Source organism: Sceloporus occidentalis, unplaced genomic scaffold (genome assembly GCF_023333645.1).
Source record: "Sceloporus occidentalis isolate IW3139 unplaced genomic scaffold, rSceOcc1.0.p SCAF_130, whole genome shotgun sequence".
In the NCBI taxonomy this organism is placed as follows: Eukaryota; Metazoa; Chordata; class Lepidosauria; order Squamata; family Phrynosomatidae; genus Sceloporus; species Sceloporus occidentalis.
In genome coordinates this window covers 2,865,116-2,884,205 of record NW_028317110.1, presented here as the reverse complement: position 1 = coordinate 2,884,205, position 19,090 = coordinate 2,865,116, and the positions used below count along the sequence as shown (strand labels likewise).

At 41.0% G+C, this 19,090-nt stretch overlaps 2 pseudogenes; both read right to left on the bottom strand.

Moving 5' to 3' along the window:
- Nucleotides 1-3,412: 3,412 nt before the first annotated feature.
- LOC149281637 (proprotein convertase subtilisin/kexin type 4 pseudogene) lies at nt 3,413-6,785 on the bottom strand (annotated as a pseudogene).
- Nucleotides 6,786-15,091: 8,306 nt separating this feature from the next.
- Nucleotides 15,092-18,471, bottom strand: LOC149281636 (proprotein convertase subtilisin/kexin type 4 pseudogene; annotated as a pseudogene).
- Nucleotides 18,472-19,090: the final 619 nt, after the last annotated feature.

Here is a 19,090-nt window from a genome sequence, read left to right as displayed (position 1 = left end):
CCTTATACCCCTAAATGCCACTCTGGCATTTAGGGGGTTAAAATGCATATTATGGGGCAGAGTGGCATATAGGGAGGTATAAGGCATTCCAGGAGGCAGAGTGGAATTAAGGGAGTTAAAAGGCATTGTATAGAGCACTCTGCCTCCAGAAATGCCTTATACCCCTATATGCCACTCTGGCATTTAGGGGGTTAAAAGGCATATTATGGGGCAGAGTGGCATATAGGGAGGTGAAATGCCTTATACCTCCCTATATGCCACTCTGCCCCATAATATGCTTTTTAACCCCCTAAGTGCCAGAGTGGCATATAGGGGTATAAGGCATTCCAGAAATGCCCTATGCCCCCATTTAACACACACACACACACACACACACACACACTTACTTACTTACCGGTGCTTCCAATTTCCTGCTGTTTTGCCGGGGCAGCGGGTTAACATCTCCTTCCGCTGCAGCGGGGTTTGTTGGCAGCGGGGTTTGTCTGCGTCCGTCTCATATAGCTTCCCTGGCTGTCAGAGATCAGAGTTCCCCGCAGCGGTGCGAGGAACTCTGATCTCTGACAGCCGGGGAAGGTATACACGACGGACGCAGACAACCCCCGCTGCTAGCCACACCTCCTTCCGGCTGCAGCGGACGTTGTGTACGCGGATCGCTGCCCCGGCAACACAGCAGGAAGCACCGGTAAGTGTGTGTATGGGGGGGGGAGACAGGAGGATCCAGGTCCCCTGCAGCGGTGCGGGGGATCTGGATCTTAGTCTCATAATCAGACCTCTATTTGAGGTCTGATTAGAAGACGACCCCGATTAGAAGACCCAAAATGTGGGGTCACTTTCATGTATCAATTGCAAAAGGTTTTTTAACGATTGATTAGCCTTTTAAACTTGGATTAGCAAACACAACGTGCCGTTGGAACGCAGGAAAGATGGGTGAGATAAAGAGCCTCAAGAGTTATTCCATTAAAAATCACCAAAAAAGAATACCAGCTCTTCATCTAAACCCAGAGAAAGATGGGAAAGGGCAGACCTCCTGGAAGTATAATCTGTCGGCACTAAAGAGATTACCTGCTAGCCATACTGACCACAGAACATAATAAAACAAAACAAAAGTACACTCAGCACTGGAGATACATAATAATGTCGATCCTTAAAAGAAGGAAAAAAAAACAAGCACTATAATAGAATATCTGGAACAGACACATCGCGGACCCCTTCTGGCACACTAACTGTGAATAACGGTCAGGGACCCAGAACCTCCTCTAATGATCACACAAACCGCTATCTCCAGCGGCGCACACAGGCGCGGACCCGCATACATCTCCACACGGCCGACATAACAGTAACAACACGGCAACACCGTAAACTACACGGGTGTACACAACAATCTCCTGACCATACAAAGTGCTCGTGTTACTCCGGGACACAAGAATTATAGCAAAACATTCCTATTAGAAGGAGGACATCCTAAGAGGAATGTAATAGTCTTAAAACTTTAAGATGTAGGGTTTATAAAAATTCAAAAAAAAATCACTTTTTATGCCCCTTTTATTATAGTCTACGGCCTACGGCCTTCCTTTTTATCCTCCCTGTTAGCATGTACCATGTTTCAGTTCTCTTATGACATAAATGAGCTCTAATGACGCCATATAATTACTAATTCACGCAAACACGAACATTACAAATGAGTGTGAATGTGCAGGTGAAACCTGTGACAGCCGGTAGCGCGGATGCAGAATAAAGGTATTTGGCGGTGCTACAGACTTCCAAGAGCCCCAACACCGGCCCATTTAAACATAAAGGCATGCGGTCACCTGCTCACTAAACCGGCTCTCCTTGGCATTCTGTACCGGCGGGGCGACCACGAACCCCAAACACACAGGGAGCAGGAGCGGGTTCATGTCCTGTCACTCGTACCGGAGTCCCTCACAGCATTCTGACACAACGTCGCTTCCTGCTTCCTGCTCAACTGGCGAGAAAAGAGCGCTGGGATTGGTCCACGCATTCTAGCGGCTGAATGCTCGCTCATTATTGGTCAGAACTGATGACACGTCCTCCCAATAGCAATGCGCACCCGCCATCTTTATTCCTGGCAGCGATTACGCTACTGTTCGTGATCTGTCGCTTTTTCATTTATCTGTTTTGTGTACGGAATTCGTGTGGATTCTCATAACACTGTCTATATGTTTATTATCTGAAGCAAAACGATTGTTGAATAAAATAAATATTGTTTCCAATATATAATACTTTATCAATGCTCACTCACCCTTACACATAGACATTCATGCTCAAAATATATTTTCTGTAAGATATAACAAAATATTTTTCTGTATGTGATGTAAGGATAAAAATAAAAATAGAGATGTTTGTTGCACTCACAAGTGTATTAGAAATAGAAAGCTCGTCAAAAATCCATACTTTCTTTCGTCTTAGGAGCTTCTGTGTAGAAGATAAGAAACGAAATAGTGCAATAAAAACGATATTGTTTAATGAATATAGATGTCCCAAGACACTGTATAAAATGTAATAAATTCTCGTTTTCCGATTTTAAAGTAATAGGGATAGATTTAGTATCCCCCCACTGGCGGGGAGGAGATGTAAAAGATATGCTATCAAGAAAAGAAACTGAATGGATATATAAATTTCAAACCTACAAGAAAGACGGATTGAATGTAGAATTCGATATATCCATTTTTTTGTGAATCCATTCATTTTTTGTGTATTAATTCCCTTTTCAAACAATCAAAATTTATTTTTTCTTTTTTAAATTATATTTATTTTATTAAGTTTTTATTTACAACATATTTTATCACACATACTAATTAAAATTGCATATAAGCGTTTTTATTCATATACTTTTTATATACACGATTTTATACACATGATTTTTAAACAATATTTTTACAAGATTTCTCTCTTTTAATAACATCATTTTTACACCATGTTTGTTCCATCTGAAGGTTAATTGTTCAACCACAGAACAGATGGATATCAGTAACATAATCGTGACAGCATTCAATTAATCAATTAGCGAGAGTACAATCAGAATACTTTCTTCTACATCTCTCTCTTATGTCTTCTTTCGTGTGGGAGTTCTGTCCAACAGGATAGATTCCTAAGAAAATAAAAATACATTCACTGAATACATTGGATCTTTAAATTGGTACCAATTAATATTGTTACTAAGTTGCTACATTGTTTCACTTGCCTATTGAGGTTTGGACGGATGCCAAACCACATACACAGATGTCTTCTATCTTGAATCAGCCTGTCTGTCTTTCCTTCTGTTGGTCCCTTGATGCTCTGCCGATATATCCCTGTAACTAGAAAAGATAGTTAAATGAAAAACATTCTATATGTCATGTTTTTAACTGTATAAATCTATTTTACACACTTACCGATTTACGAATACTGCCGACTACGAGTCCCGTTGACAGAATGAAACAGAGGGTTCCACAACATCTGCCGTTATTTCATCCTGAGGAATTAAAAAAGAAAAGAAAAAAGACTAAACGTGATGACGTCGAAATGACGCAAATAGAACAAGACGGCGAGCCGGGACCTTTAAAAGAACCGCGAAAACACAGACAGGATACAGATTGATTTCTTAAATTTTCTCCTGAGGAAGCCAGAATTGGTGAAACGCGTTGAGATATTTTGGAAAACTTTACAACTATTGAAAACCTGGACTTTACATGGACTTGATGATCATCCACTTATCTTTATAAAGGACACTGCTCTTACGCATAACCCAGTTGTTATGCCTACTTGTTTGTAAGTTTTTAATCTATATTCATTAAACAATATCTTTTTTATTGCACTATTTCGTTTCTTATCTTCTACACAGAAGCTCCTAAGACGAAAGAAAGTATGGATTTTTGACGAGCTTTCTATTTCTAATACACTTGTGAGTGCAACAAACATCTCTATTTTTATTTTTTTCGTATTAACTTATTACACTATATTTGTTTTATTTTTTCCCACATATCTATGCGCCCCGACCTTTGCCTATACATCATTTGTTATAACACTTATGAGGAGTGTTGATCTGCGGGAGCAGCAAGATTTGTAGGGTACTGTAATTTATTTCATATTCATTTTTTAAGACCTACCCACTCGTGAAGGTGTTTCTTTTCCGTTCTATATTGTGATGTAAGGATCTGGGGTATTACATAACTTTTAAGTCACTTAAATGCAAAATAAAACCAAACATGTCAGTGGTGACATTAAGTCACATAAAAATGATGTATTTCCAATCTTTAATCAATGTGCATTGCTATAGAATGCTTGATTCTTGTTTTGGAATCCACACAAGATATGAAATCTGAGATCGGTCTAAGCTTTTCCTTCAAGCATGCGAGCACGGTTTAATTGTTTTATTATTCAACATAAAATTTCCAGGTACTTAAAATCTAAATTTGTAAAATATAGCAAGGAAAAGGTATTTTTGCCAAATAGTAAAAGGAATTTTATTGGTGTAACAGTGCTATCCGCGTCAGGTTGGGTCTCTACTCTCCCTTGTTGAATTTGTCCTCATCAGTGTTCAAAAGCAAAGGAAATCTCCTCCCTGCGCAGATTCCAGATCTGATTTAGAGCACGGTGGTTGCCCATCAGACGGGACTGGGGTCTACTCGTGATCTTTTTCGTAGATACCAGTGAATGAAAACCACCAGCGGTCCCATAACCATTACAATGGCCGCACTCATTATCACTGCCACTAATGTTGTTTGAGGGATCCGGATGAATGAGGCGTTCTGTAAGTCTACACTTGGGGAGTCAGATCTTACGCATGAGTTGTCTTTTCCATTATATTCGTATAAAGGGGAACAGGAAGTGCAATTATTGGCAGACGACCCTTTACACGTAAAGCAGGATGGGTGGCAAGCGGCACAAGAACGAACAAGGTGAAAGCTGCTGGGCTCTGACACCTCCGCTCTCTGCGTAGACTTAAAGTATTTGGCAGGGCAGTAAGATAGACAGAGCTTTCCAAAGGTATAATATGGTGCCAAACATTCTATGCACGACCCATTTCTATCCCGCCTCAGACACTTTCTCATGACAGACTTCTTGATTTTCCTGGACATCATGTGTTCATCTGTCCCGTACAAAATCAACGTGACGTGATGTAGAAATCCGTGGTTGGTGTAGCTTCCTCTGTTCCTAAATTCTAAGGTCCAAAGGCCCAATGGATTTTCATCCCAAGATTGTGTGGTCATGAAGGACCAATCTCTGTACCCATCAGTGCTGGTATCATGTGGTCTCTTGCCCATCAGCACAGAACGGGTGCCCATAGGACTGGTAAGATAGATTTCCAGGTCACCTCTGCGACTGTAGCTGAGGGTCATTTGGGCTTGGACATGCTCAAGGGATGTTATGTGATTGGGGGACCCAGAACAGGCAGTGACATTGTAAGTCAAAATCAGATCTGAATGCACTCTTTTAGGGGTGCTCACAATTGTTATGAGGCACTTTCTTTGAGGCTGCGTTGTCTCCCATGTTTCGGCCAGCTCCACTACTCGTCCAGCATGCAAGAGTCCGTAGCCGAAAAAGTGGCTCACTTTTCTTCCCACTCCATTTATGACCCAATCGTCAGCCATTAGGTGGGCAGGACTGGACGCTCTTACCACGATATGTTGTATATCCCTCCATGTAAGAGCTGGGTTTGCCTCCAATGCCAAAGCAAGGATCCCGGCAGCAAGTGGAGTGGCGGCTGAAGTCCCGGTGTGTTTATCTGTACACGTGTGGCGTATATCAGTGGTGATAAAAGTCTCTTCCTCACCACCACCGCTGCTGTAAGTGCTTGTAAGTTTGCATGCACACGCCTCACTGTACCAAGGGACTGTTCCATGATTTGTGACACCCCCAACAGCAACAGTGTAGATACTGTTGGAGTAGCCGTCACTGTTGCAGTTGTCATTCCTGCCACCGTTTCCAGATGCCCAAACAAAGATAGATCCAAGGCCACGGCGGCCATTTAGTATTCCTTTGTAAAAAGCCTCAGAAGACAACACTCCTGGTCCATCCAGTATCTTTCCATCATCAGTGGGACCCCAGCTGGCGCTATAAATGTCAATATGCTGTGGGTTCAAACTCAACGACTGAGCTTCAACAAAGTCTGTGACTATCCCATCCAGCATTCGCACACCTCCTATTCTAGCGTTGTATGCTACTCCAGCGCCGCAGATATCATTATTGGCAACCGCAGCCACCTCGCCTGCACAGCGGGTCCCGTGGTTGGTCTCATTAGATGAGTTATATCGGGGCTGAGGGTCAGGATCGTCGTCATTAAAATCATAACTCGCTTCCGGATCATAGTTTAATGCGAGATCGGGGTGGTCCTTTTCAAGCCCTTCATCCAGAACGGTCACCACCACGCCTCGTCCGGTATATCCACGGTTCCAAGCAGTCTGGACGCCTAAGTCAAGATTTTTACCCAGGTACCACTGCAAGCTGAAGAGGGGGTCTGTGGGAACCATACTAGGCTGTCTTTTCTCCCTTCTCCTCAGCGTCTGCTGCTCAAACCAGCTAACCTTGGGTTCTTTTTTCAGTTGAATATTTCTACCCCAGTGAGGGCTGAAGGATTTCCTTTGAATGCCACGATGAGATAAATGGTAGAAATCACTGCCAAGCACCACCTGGCCAAGGTTGATGAAACCGAATTTCTGTGCAATACGTTCTGCCTCTACAGAGCCATCAGGTATGTGCACAGCCCAGCTATTTGTGTAAATCTCCAAAGTAAAGATCACATGGATCAGAACAGTAACAACGAAAACCAGAGCTATGCTCCTCATCTTGTACTGTCAGCTTACAAAAGCATCTGTTGGCCTAACGGCCAGTGCTTTTATAACCTACACTATGTCACAGTAGAAGGGCGTGGCACATCTGTTACATCACAATAGCAGGGCGGGGCTCGGAACTCTCAGCGACAAGCCGGCTAGACAACGCTTACAGTTATGATGTCAATATATAATTCTGAAACAGTAGTGTGTGATTATATATATATATATATATATATATATATATATATACACGGTATATACACACACACACATATATATATATCACACACAGACTACCATTCTAAAATGTGGGGTCACTTGGAAAATAAATGTCTAGCTGTAACAATTGCAAAAGGGGTTTTCTAATTATTGATTAGCCTTTTAAATTTAAACTTGGATTAAACACAACGTGCCGTTGGAACGCAGCTACAATCATTCAGTCATTTATAACATTAATGATGCCTGTGCTGTATTTCTGATGCATTTCATGTCATTTTAATAGACAACATTCGTTTTCTTACAAAAAGAGAGACAGATCTATGTGACCTCGTACTTTTGAATGGTAGAGTATATATATATATATAATTATAATTATATATATATATATATATATATATATTGCCAAGAGAACGCCAAGTATAAACAAAACCCTTGGGGACTCTAATCAAGATAATCTAACAGAGTAATAAAGTGACATTTAAAGAAGCGACGTGATTAAGGGTTCAAAATGGTGTAAAAAAGGCACGAGAAGACAAGCAGTCGCAGGGTCGGCCCCTGTACTTACGCCACTGACCAAGATGGCTCCGGATATAAAAACATCAAATCCATGGCATGTAGCTGTATGTCCTGACTGAGTGGTGGCGGTTAACACAGTAAGGGAATATAGATATGAATGGGATCGGCATATTGTTATCCCGACTCCTGAGTGAAGATGCGAGTCTGCAGTCAAACTCTATTCCTATGTTTCTTTTTTTTTTGATTCCCATTGCTATGTTTCATGTACAAAGTGAAATATGTTTTAATGATCCCTTTTTTTCCCAGTGTGATACCCACAGTGTTAGCAAATGCATACACACGTATATAACCCTGGGGGGACCTGTGGGATCAATAAGGATGTCCTCCATGATGAGAGAGGCACAACCAGGGTTCATGGAATTTTATTAAGGAGAAAAACTACACAAAATCCTGATCCGTTTCATACATTTATTATACATCTATGCACAGACATGTAGTACATACATATATTCCATTTAATCTGTAATAATTGAAAACTGTTCAGATCTTTAGTCATAATATAAACAAAAGCCACCTAATAGCTTGATTTATACTTTCTATGCCGACTATCCGTTTTAATGGGTTAACTACTTCCATGTCTGCTTATGGTGAACATTTCGCCCTCACAAACACGGCAGCTCCTTGAGATGAGGTACAGATGGCAGACCGCGCGGAGGGCACTGGGTGTACAGAACGGCACTAGAAGCATGAAATAAATACGTTAAAAAAAAAACACTGTATTTGTTGTTCGGTTTTGTTTATAATCCAGTCCCTCGTTTGATTGCTGCTAAAACACCGACATTGTTAGTGCGGCTGGTAACAGGCGGTGACCCGCCAACACGTCCTCTTCATGCGGAAGCTTTATATATATACGAGACCAGAGTTCTCCTCATTCCACGGTAAGCTGGACACTGTCACTTTGACCGTGCTGATCGTGTTTCCGTGCTGAAAAACATCAAGAATATTATCTTTTATTTATAATATAATATATATTTAGAATATATTCCTATAGTCCATACATTCAGAGTCTGACAAAACTAGAACTGACAGATTAAAAACGATCATTTACGTTAAGTAAATAGAGACCGGTCCGTAAACTTACAGTCTAGAGGATATTTCGATTCAATGGCCACCATCCTAGATTAAAACGCAAAAATTAACACATCTACCACTTTTGCTCCGGTTACATAGTTACATAGTTACATAGGCTGAAAAAAGACATGCGTCCATCAAGTTCAGCCTTTCCTATATCTGTTAATTTGTTGCTGTTTGATCCAAAAGAAGGCAAAAAACCCTGGCTTCGCTCTTTCCAATTTTGCACTAACCAGGGAAAAAAATTCCTTCTTGACCCCAAAATGGCAGTCAGATTTCTCCTTGGATCAATAAGCTGTTTCCCCATAATTAAAGATTATATCCCTGAATATTATGTTTTTCCAGGTATCCATCCAGTTGCAGTTTAAACGTCTGTACAGACTCTGATAAAACTACCTCTGCAGGCAGAGAATTCCACATCCTTACTGCCCTTACTGTAAAAAACCCTTTCCTCTGCTTTAGTCTAAATCTCCTTTCTTCCAGTCTAAATGCATGACCACGTGTCCTATGCATAGTCCTGTTTATGAACAGATTTCCACACAATGGTTTGTATTGGCCCCAAATATATTTATATAATGCTATCATATCCCCTCTGAGGCGACGTTTTTCTAAACTAAACAGATTTAAATTAGTTAACCTTTCTTCATAACTATATTGCTCCATTCCTTTTATTAATTTTGTAGCCCGCCTCTGCACCCTTTCTAGTGCTATGATATCCTTCTTTAGAAAAGGCGCCCAAAATTGCACAGCATATTCAAGGTGCGGCCTTACCATTGATTTATACAGAGGCAAAATTATATCTTTATTCCGCGACTTGATGCCCCTTTTTATACACGACAATACCTTACTGGCCTTAGCAACCGCAGACTGACACTGCACATTGTTGCCTAGTTTGTTGTCTATAACAATTCCCAAATCCTTCTCATTTGTCATTACCCCTAATTCACTACCGTTTAGGGTGTAGGTTGCTTGTGCATTCGCTACCCCGAAGTGCATAACTTTACATTTATCTACATTGAATTTCATCTGCCATTTGAGTGCCCAGTCCCCCAGTCTATCTAGATCCCTCTGCAGCACATTAATATCCTGCTCGCCCTGTATAACTTTACCTAGTTTTGTGTCATCTGCAAACACAGAAACATGACTTTCAATGCCTCCTGCCAGGTCATTTATAAATATGTTGAATAAAATTGGTCCCAGAACAGAACCCTGAGGGACACCACTTACCACTTTTGACCAGCTTGAAAATTTACCATTTATAACAACTCTCTGTTCTCTACCTCTAAGCCGATGTTCTACCCAAGAACAAGAATTTGCATCTAGGCCAATTTCCTTCAGTTTGAATACTAACCTATTGTGTGGAACCGAGTCAAACGCCTTGGCAAAAACCAAGTAGATTCCATCCACCGCGACCCCCTGATCCACACTTCTACTACCATCTACCATCTTAGCTTCTAGAACTTCCTTGTCATTGACATGACCACCATACTACCTCTCACCCCATCACTGATACCCCCACACCACCTCTCACCCTTCCTCTGTGCCTTATGTTTGTCACCCCATTCCCTCAAGATTGTAAGCTTGCAGGGTCCTCTCCACCAAATGTATCGGTTTGTCTCGTCAGACCCCTTGAATTTATGTATTGTATTAAGCGCTGCGTAAACTGTTGGCGCTATATAAATAAAAGATAATAATAATAATAATAAGATTATTAAGGCAGAGAACCAATTAACACTTTTCTGTTATAATATAGGGGGTTTTAATTTTTTATTTTATAATGAAATTAATAAAACACATAATATTCATAATTCTACCAAACTCAAACTATCTCTGCCAGCCTCATCCAAAAAAAGCATGCTGTATTTTTTATAATACAATACAAGGCAGTTAAAGGGGGCATATTAATCACTGAATGTTTAACTAGACTTGAGTACATGGACCAAAAATGATTTGGACACAATTTCAATTTTTCCTTTCCTGCACCTTTCGGTTTGGATGAGATTCAGGGTTTTTTTTTTTTTTGTTTTTTTTTATTATTATTATTATTATTATTATTATTATTAGTGCTCCATTCACTATCACACTCTAAATGTCCTCATACCTTTTTCGCCAGCCAGCATAGCCGAGCAGAAATCAGGAAGAAGATGACCAAGAAAGAAGATGGGGACACGGAAGAGATTAATGGGAAAATGTGTGCTGACGACCTATAGGATATGCCACAGCGTTTCGGCAGTGAAACAACTTATTTTCTCTTATTATACCCTATAGGGATTCATCTGTCATTCTCTAGCACACAGCTATATTTTCACTTAATCTGACTCTTAGAACCTGTGACTGTACTAAGTATGTGTGTACCAAAATCTACGTTTTATTCCTATGAACACTGACCCAGTGCTGTCATTCCGTAGGGGAAAAAAAAAAAAGATATAATTTCACTTAGTTTGACTCCAGAAAAAAACACAAAACATCTTATTACATTGGACATTTAACCATTTAACATTTAATCATTCATCTGTCACTCCCTAAAACACAGCAATTGTTTAAAATGCTATAAAGGGTGATAATGGCTCACATGCAGGGTTCTCAACTACTAATGTGTTAACTGCTCCAATTTAATTGTACAGCGCATCTTAATTTCTTTCTCTGAACAGATAAAGGGTAATAATAATTCCATCTAATCTAACTACCGCATTTGCTCGATTATAAGACGACCCTGATTATAAGACGACCCCCCAAATCTGAATATTAATTTAGGAAAAAAAGAAAAAGCCTGAATATAAGACGACCCTAAAGGAAAAAAGTTTTACCAGAAAATGTTAATTCATGTAAACTATTTTTTTTATAAAGCTATGATTGAGAAAAATATTTTTTTTGTTTTTATTTCCTTGTATTTTCCAACCTGTCCCCCAGTTACGCACATCTGCCCCCAGGCTTGCCACTCCAATATGGCACTGTGGCCCATGATATGCCTTTTAACCCTCTATATGCCACTGTGCCCCATGGTATGCCTTTTGACCCCCTATGTGCCACTCTGCCTCCAGAAATGCCTTATACCCCTAAATGCCACTCTGGCATTTAGGGGGTTAAAATGCATATTATGGGGCAGAGTGGCATATAGGGAGATATAAGGCATTCCAGGAGGCAGAGTGGAATTAAGGGAGTTAAAAGGCATTGTATAGAGCACTCTGCCTCCAGAAATGCCTTATACCCCTATATGCCACTCTGGCATTTAGGGGGTTAAAAGGCATATTATGGGGCAGAGTGGCATATAGGGAGGTGAAATGCCTTATACCTCCCTATATGCCACTCTGCCCCATAATATGCTTTTTAACCCCCTAAGTGCCAGAGTGGCATATAGGGGTATAAGGCATTCCAGAAATGCCCTATGCCCCCATTTAACACACACACACACACACACACACTTACTTACTTACCGGTGCTTCCAATTTCCTGCTGTTTTGCCGGGGCAGCGGGTTAACATCTCCTTCCGCTGCAGCGGGGTTTGTTGGCAGCGGGGTTTGTCTGCGTCCGTCTCATATAGCTTCCCTGGCTGTCAGAGATCAGAGTTCCCCGCACCGGTGCGAGGAACTCTGATCTCTGACAGCCGGGGAAGGTATACGCGACGGACGCAGACAACCCCCGCTGCTAGCCACACCTCCTTCCGGCTGCAGCGGACGTTGTGTACGCGGATCGCTGCCCCGGCAACACAGCAGGAAGCACCGGTAAGTGTGTGTATGGGGGGGGAGACAGGAGGATCCAGGTCCCCTGCAGCGGTGCGGGGGATCTGGATCTTAGTCTCATAATCAGACCTCTATTTGAGGTCTGATTAGAAGACGACCCCGATTAGAAGACCCAAAATGTGGGGTCACTTTCATGTATCAATTGCAAAAGGTTTTTTTAACGATTGATTAGCCTTTTAAACTTGGATTAGCAAACACAACGTGCCGTTGGAACGCAGGAAAGATGGGTGAGATAAAGAGCCTCAAGAGTTATTCCATTAAAAATCACCAAAAAAGAATACCAGCTCTTCATCTAAACCCAGAGAAAGATGGGAAAGGGCAGACCTCCTGGAAGTATAATCTGTCGGCACTAAAGAGATTACCTGCTAGCCATACTGACCACAGAACATAATAAAACAAAACAAAAGTACACTCAGCACTGGAGATACATAATAATGTCGATCCTTAAAAGAAGGAAAAAAAAACAAGCACTATAATAGAATATCTGGAACAGACACATCGCGGACCCCTTCTGGCACACTAACTGTGAATAACGGTCAGGGACCCAGAACCTCCTCTAATGATCACACAAACCGCTATCTCCAGCGGCGCACACAGGCGCGGACCCGCATACATCTCCACACGGCCGACATAACAGTAACAACACGGCAACACCGTAAACTACACGGGTGTACACAACAATCTCCTGACCATACAAAGTGCTCGTGTTACTCCGGGACACAAGAATTATAGCAAAACATTCCTATTAGAAGGAGGACATCCTAAGAGGAATGTAATAGTCTTAAAACTTTAAGATGTAGGGTTTATAAAAATTCAAAAAAAAATCACTTTTTATGCCCCTTTTATTATAGTCTACGGCCTACGGCCTTCCTTTTTATCCTCCCTGTTAGCATGTACCATGTTTCAGTTCTCTTATGACATAAATGAGCTCTAATGACGCCATATAATTACTAATTCACGCAAACACGAACATTACAAATGAGTGTGAATGTGCAGGTGAAACCTGTGACAGCCGGTAGCGCGGATGCAGAATAAAGGTATTTGGCGGTACTACAGACTTCCAAGAGCCCCAACACCGGCCCATTTAAACATAAAGGCATGCGGTCACCTGCTCACTAAACCGGCTCTCCTTGGCATTCTGTACCGGCGGGGCGACCACGAACCCCAAACACACAGGGAGCAGGAGCGGGTTCATGTCCTGTCACTCGTACCGGAGTCCCTCACAGCATTCTGACACAACGTCGCTTCCTGCTTCCTGCTCAACTGGCGAGAAAAGAGCGCTGGGATTGGTCCACGCATTCTAGCGGCTGAATGCTCGCTCATTATTGGTCAGAACTGATGACACGTCCTCCCAATAGCAATGCGCACCCGCCATCTTTATTCCTGGCAGCGATTACGCTACTGTTCGTGATCTGTCGCTTTTTCATTTATCTGTTTTGTGTACGGAATTCGTGTGGATTCTCATAACACTGTCTATATGTTTATTATCTGAAGCAAAACGATTGTTGAATAAAATAAATATTGTTTCCAATATATAATACTTTATCAATGCTCACTCACCCTTACACATAGACATTCATGCTCAAAATATATTTTCTGTAAGATATAACAAAATATTTTTCTGTATGTGATGTAAGGATAAAAATAAAAATAGAGATGTTTGTTGCACTCACAAGTGTATTAGAAATAGAAAGCTCGTCAAAAATCCATACTTTCTTTCGTCTTAGGAGCTTCTGTGTAGAAGATAAGAAACGAAATAGTGCAATAAAAACGATATTGTTTAATGAATATAGATGTCCCAAGACACTGTATAAAATGTAATAAATTCTCGTTTTCCGATTTTAAAGTAATAGGGATAGATTTAGTATCCCCCCACTGGCGGGGAGGAGATGTAAAAGATATGCTATCAAGAAAAGAAACTGAATGGATATATAAATTTCAAACCTACAAGAAAGACGGATTGAATGTAGAATTCGATATATCCATTTTTTTGTGAATCCATTCATTTTTTGTGTATTAATTCCCTTTTCAAACAATCAAAATTTATTTTTTCTTTTTTAAATTATATTTATTTTATTAAGTTTTTATTTACAACATATTTTATCACACATACTAATTAAAATTGCATATAAGCGTTTTTATTCATATACTTTTTATATACACGATTTTATACACATGATTTTTAAACAATATTTTTACAAGATTTCTCTCTTTTAATAACATCATTTTTACACCATGTTTGTTCCATCTGAAGGTTAATTGTTCAACCACAGAACAGATGGATATCAGTAACATAATCGTGACAGCATTCAATTAATCAATTAGCGAGAGTACAATCAGAATACTTTCTTCTACATCTCTCTCTTATGTCTTCTTTCGTGTGGGAGTTCTGTCCAACAGGATAGATTCCTAAGAAAATAAAAATACATTCACTGAATACATTGGATCTTTAAATTGGTACCAATTAATATTGTTACTAAGTTGCTACATTGTTTCACTTGCCTATTGAGGTTTGGACGGATGCCAAACCACATACACAGATGTCTTCTATCTTGAATCAGCCTGTCTGTCTTTCCTTCTGTTGGTCCCTTGATGCTCTGCCGATATATCCCTGTAACTAGAAAAGATAGTTAAATGAAAAACATTCTATATGTCATGTTTTTAACTGTATAAATCTATTTTACACACTTACCGATTTACGAATACTGCCGACTACGAGTCCCGTTGACAGAATGAAACAGAGGGTTCCACAACATCTGCCGTTATTTCATCCTGAGGAATTAAAAAAGAAAAGAAAAAAGAAAAAAGACTAAACGTGATGACGTCGAAATGACGCAAATAGAACAAGACGGCGAGCCGGGACCTTTAAAAGAACCGCGAAAACACAGACAGGATACAGATTGATTTCTTAAATTTTCTCCTGAGGAAGCCAGAATTGGTGAAACGCGTTGAGATATTTTGGAAAACTTTACAACTATTGAAAACCTGGACTTTACATGGACTTGATGATCATCCACTTATCTTTATAAAGGACACTGCTCTTACGCATAACCCAGTTGTTATGCCTACTTGTTTGTAAGTTTTTAATCTATATTCATTAAACAATATCTTTTTTATTGCACTATTTCGTTTCTTATCTTCTACACAGAAGCTCCTAAGACGAAAGAAAGTATGGATTTTTGACGAGCTTTCTATTTCTAATACACTTGTGAGTGCAACAAACATCTCTATTTTTATTTTTTTCGTATTAACTTATTACACTATATTTGTTTTATTTTTTCCCACATATCTATGCGCCCCGACCTTTGCCTATACATCATTTGTTATAACACTTATGAGGAGTGTTGATCTGCGGGAGCAGCAAGATTTGTAGGGTACTGTAATTTATTTCATATTCATTTTTTAAGACCTACCCACTCGTGAAGGTGTTTCTTTTCCGTTCTATATTGTGATGTAAGGATCTGGGGTATTACATAACTTTTAAGTCACTTAAATGCAAAATAAAACCAAACATGTCAGTGGTGACATTAAGTCACATAAAAATGATGTATTTCCAATCTTTAATCAATGTGCATTGCTATAGAATGCTTGATTCTTGTTTTGGAATCCACACAAGATATGAAATCTGAGATCGGTCTAAGCTTTTCCTTCAAGCATGCGAGCACGGTTTAATTGTTTTATTATTCAACATAAAATTTCCAGGTACTTAAAATCTAAATTTGTAAAATATAGCAAGGAAAAGGTATTTTTGCCAAATAGTAAAAGGAATTTTATTGGTGTAACAGTGCTATCCGCGTCAGGTTGGGTCTCTACTCTCCCTTGTTGAATTTGTCCTCATCAGTGTTCAAAAGCAAAGGAAATCTCCTCCCTGCGCAGATTCCAGATCTGATTTAGAGCACGGTGGTTGCCCATCAGACGGGACTGGGGTCTACTCGTGATCTTTTTCGTAGATACCAGTGAATGAAAACCACCAGCGGTCCCATAACCATTACAATGGCCGCACTCATTATCACTGCCACTAATGTTGTTTGAGGGATCCGGATGAATGAGGCGTTCTGTAAGTCTACACTTGGGGAGTCAGATCTTACGCATGAGTTGTCTTTTCCATTATATTCGTATAAAGGGGAACAGGAAGTGCAATTATTGGCAGACGACCCTTTACACGTAAAGCAGGATGGGTGGCAAGCGGCACAAGAACGAACAAGGTGAAAGCTGCTGGGCTCTGACACCTCCGCTCTCTGCGTAGACTTAAAGTATTTGGCAGGGCAGTAAGATAGACAGAGCTTTCCAAAGGTATAATATGGTGCCAAACATTCTATGCACGACCCATTTCTATCCCGCCTCAGACACTTTCTCATGACAGACTTCTTGATTTTCCTGGACATCATGTGTTCATCTGTCCCGTACAAAATCAACGTGACGTGATGTAGAAATCCGTGGTTGGTGTAGCTTCCTCTGTTCCTAAATTCTAAGGTCCAAAGGCCCAATGGATTTTCATCCCAAGATTGTGTGGTCATGAAGGACCAATCTCTGTACCCATCAGTGCTGGTATCATGTGGTCTCTTGCCCATCAGCACAGAACGGGTGCCCATAGGACTGGTAAGATAGATTTCCAGGTCACCTCTGCGACTGTAGCTGAGGGTCATTTGGGCTTGGACATGCTCAAGGGATGTTATGTGATTGGGGGACCCAGAACAGGCAGTGACATTGTAAGTCAAAATCAGATCTGAATGCACTCTTTTAGGGGTGCTCACAATTGTTATGAGGCACTTTCTTTGAGGCTGCGTTGTCTCCCATGTTTCGGCCAGCTCCACTACTCGTCCAGCATGCAAGAGTCCGTAGCCGAAAAAGTGGCTCACTTTTCTTCCCACTCCATTTATGACCCAATCGTCAGCCATTAGGTGGGCAGGACTGGACGCTCTTACCACGATATGTTGTATATCCCTCCATGTAAGAGCTGGGTTTGCCTCCAATGCCAAAGCAAGGATCCCGGCAGCAAGTGGAGTGGCGGCTGAAGTCCCGGTGTGTTTATCTGTACACGTGTGGCGTATATCAGTGGTGATAAAAGTCTCTTCCTCACCACCACCGCTGCTGTAAGTGCTTGTAAGTTTGCATGCACACGCCTCACTGTACCAAGGGACTGTTCCATGATTTGTGACACCCCCAACAGCAACAGTGTAGATACTGTTGGAGTAGCCGTCACTGTTGCAGTTGTCATTCCTGCCACCGTTTCCAGATGCCCAAACAAAGATAGATCCAAGGCCACGGCGGCCATTTAGTATTCCTTTGTAAAAAGCCTCAGAAGACAACACTCCTGGTCCATCCAGTATCTTTCCATCATCAGTGGGACCCCAGCTGGCGCTATAAATGTCAATATGCTGTGGGTTCAAACTCAACGACTGAGCTTCAACAAAGTCTGTGACTATCCCATCCAGCATTCGCACACCTCCTATTCTAGCGTTGTATGCTACTCCAGCGCCGCAGATATCATTATTGGCAACCGCAGCCACCTCGCCTGCACAGCGGGTCCCGTGGTTGGTCTCATTAGATGAGTTATATCGGGGCTGAGGGTCAGGATCGTCGTCATTAAAATCATAACTCGCTTCCGGATCATAGTTTAATGCGAGATCGGGGTGGTCCTTTTCAAGCCCTTCATCCAGAACGGTCACCACCACGCCTCGTCCGGTATATCCACGGTTCCAAGCAGTCTGGACGCCTAAGTCAAGATTTTTACCCAGGTACCACTGCAAGCTGAAGAGGGGGTCTGTGGGAACCATACTAGGCTGTCTTTTCTCCCTTCTCCTCAGCGTCTGCTGCTCAAACCAGCTAACCTTGGGTTCTTTTTTCAGTTGAATATTTCTACCCCAGTGAGGGCTGAAGGATTTCCTTTGAATGCCACGATGAGATAAATGGTAGAAATCACTGCCAAGCACCACCTGGCCAAGGTTGATGAAACCGAATTTCTGTGCAATACGTTCTGCCTCTACAGAGCCATCAGGTATGTGCACAGCCCAGCTATTTGTGTAAATCTCCAAAGTAAAGATCACATGGATCAGAACAGTAACAACGAAAACCAGAGCTATGCTCCTCATCTTGTACTGTCAGCTTACAAAAGCATCTGTTGGCCTAACGGCCAGTGCTTTTATAACCTACACTATGTCACAGTAGAAGGGCGTGGCACATCTGTTACATCACAATAGCAGGGCGGGGCTCGGAACTCTCAGCGACAAGCCGGCTAGACAACGCTTACAGTTATGATGTCAATATATAATTCTGAAACAGTAGTGTGTGATTATATATATATATATATATATATATACACGGTATATACACACACACACATATATATATATCACACACAGACTACCATTCTAAAATGTGGGGTCACTTGGAAAATAAATGTCTAGCTGTAACAATTGCAAAAGGGGTTTTCTAATTATTGATTAGCCTTTTAAATTTAAACTTGGATTAAACACAACGTGCCGTTGGAACGCAGCTACAATCATTCAGTCATTTATAACATTAATGATGCCTGTGCTGTATTTCTGATGCATTTCATGTCATTTTAATAGACAACATTCGTTTTCTTACAAAAAGAGAGACAGATCTATGTGACCTCGTACTTTTGAATGGTAGAGTATATATATATATAATTATAATTATATATATATATATATATATATATTGCCAAGAGAACGCCAAGTATAAACA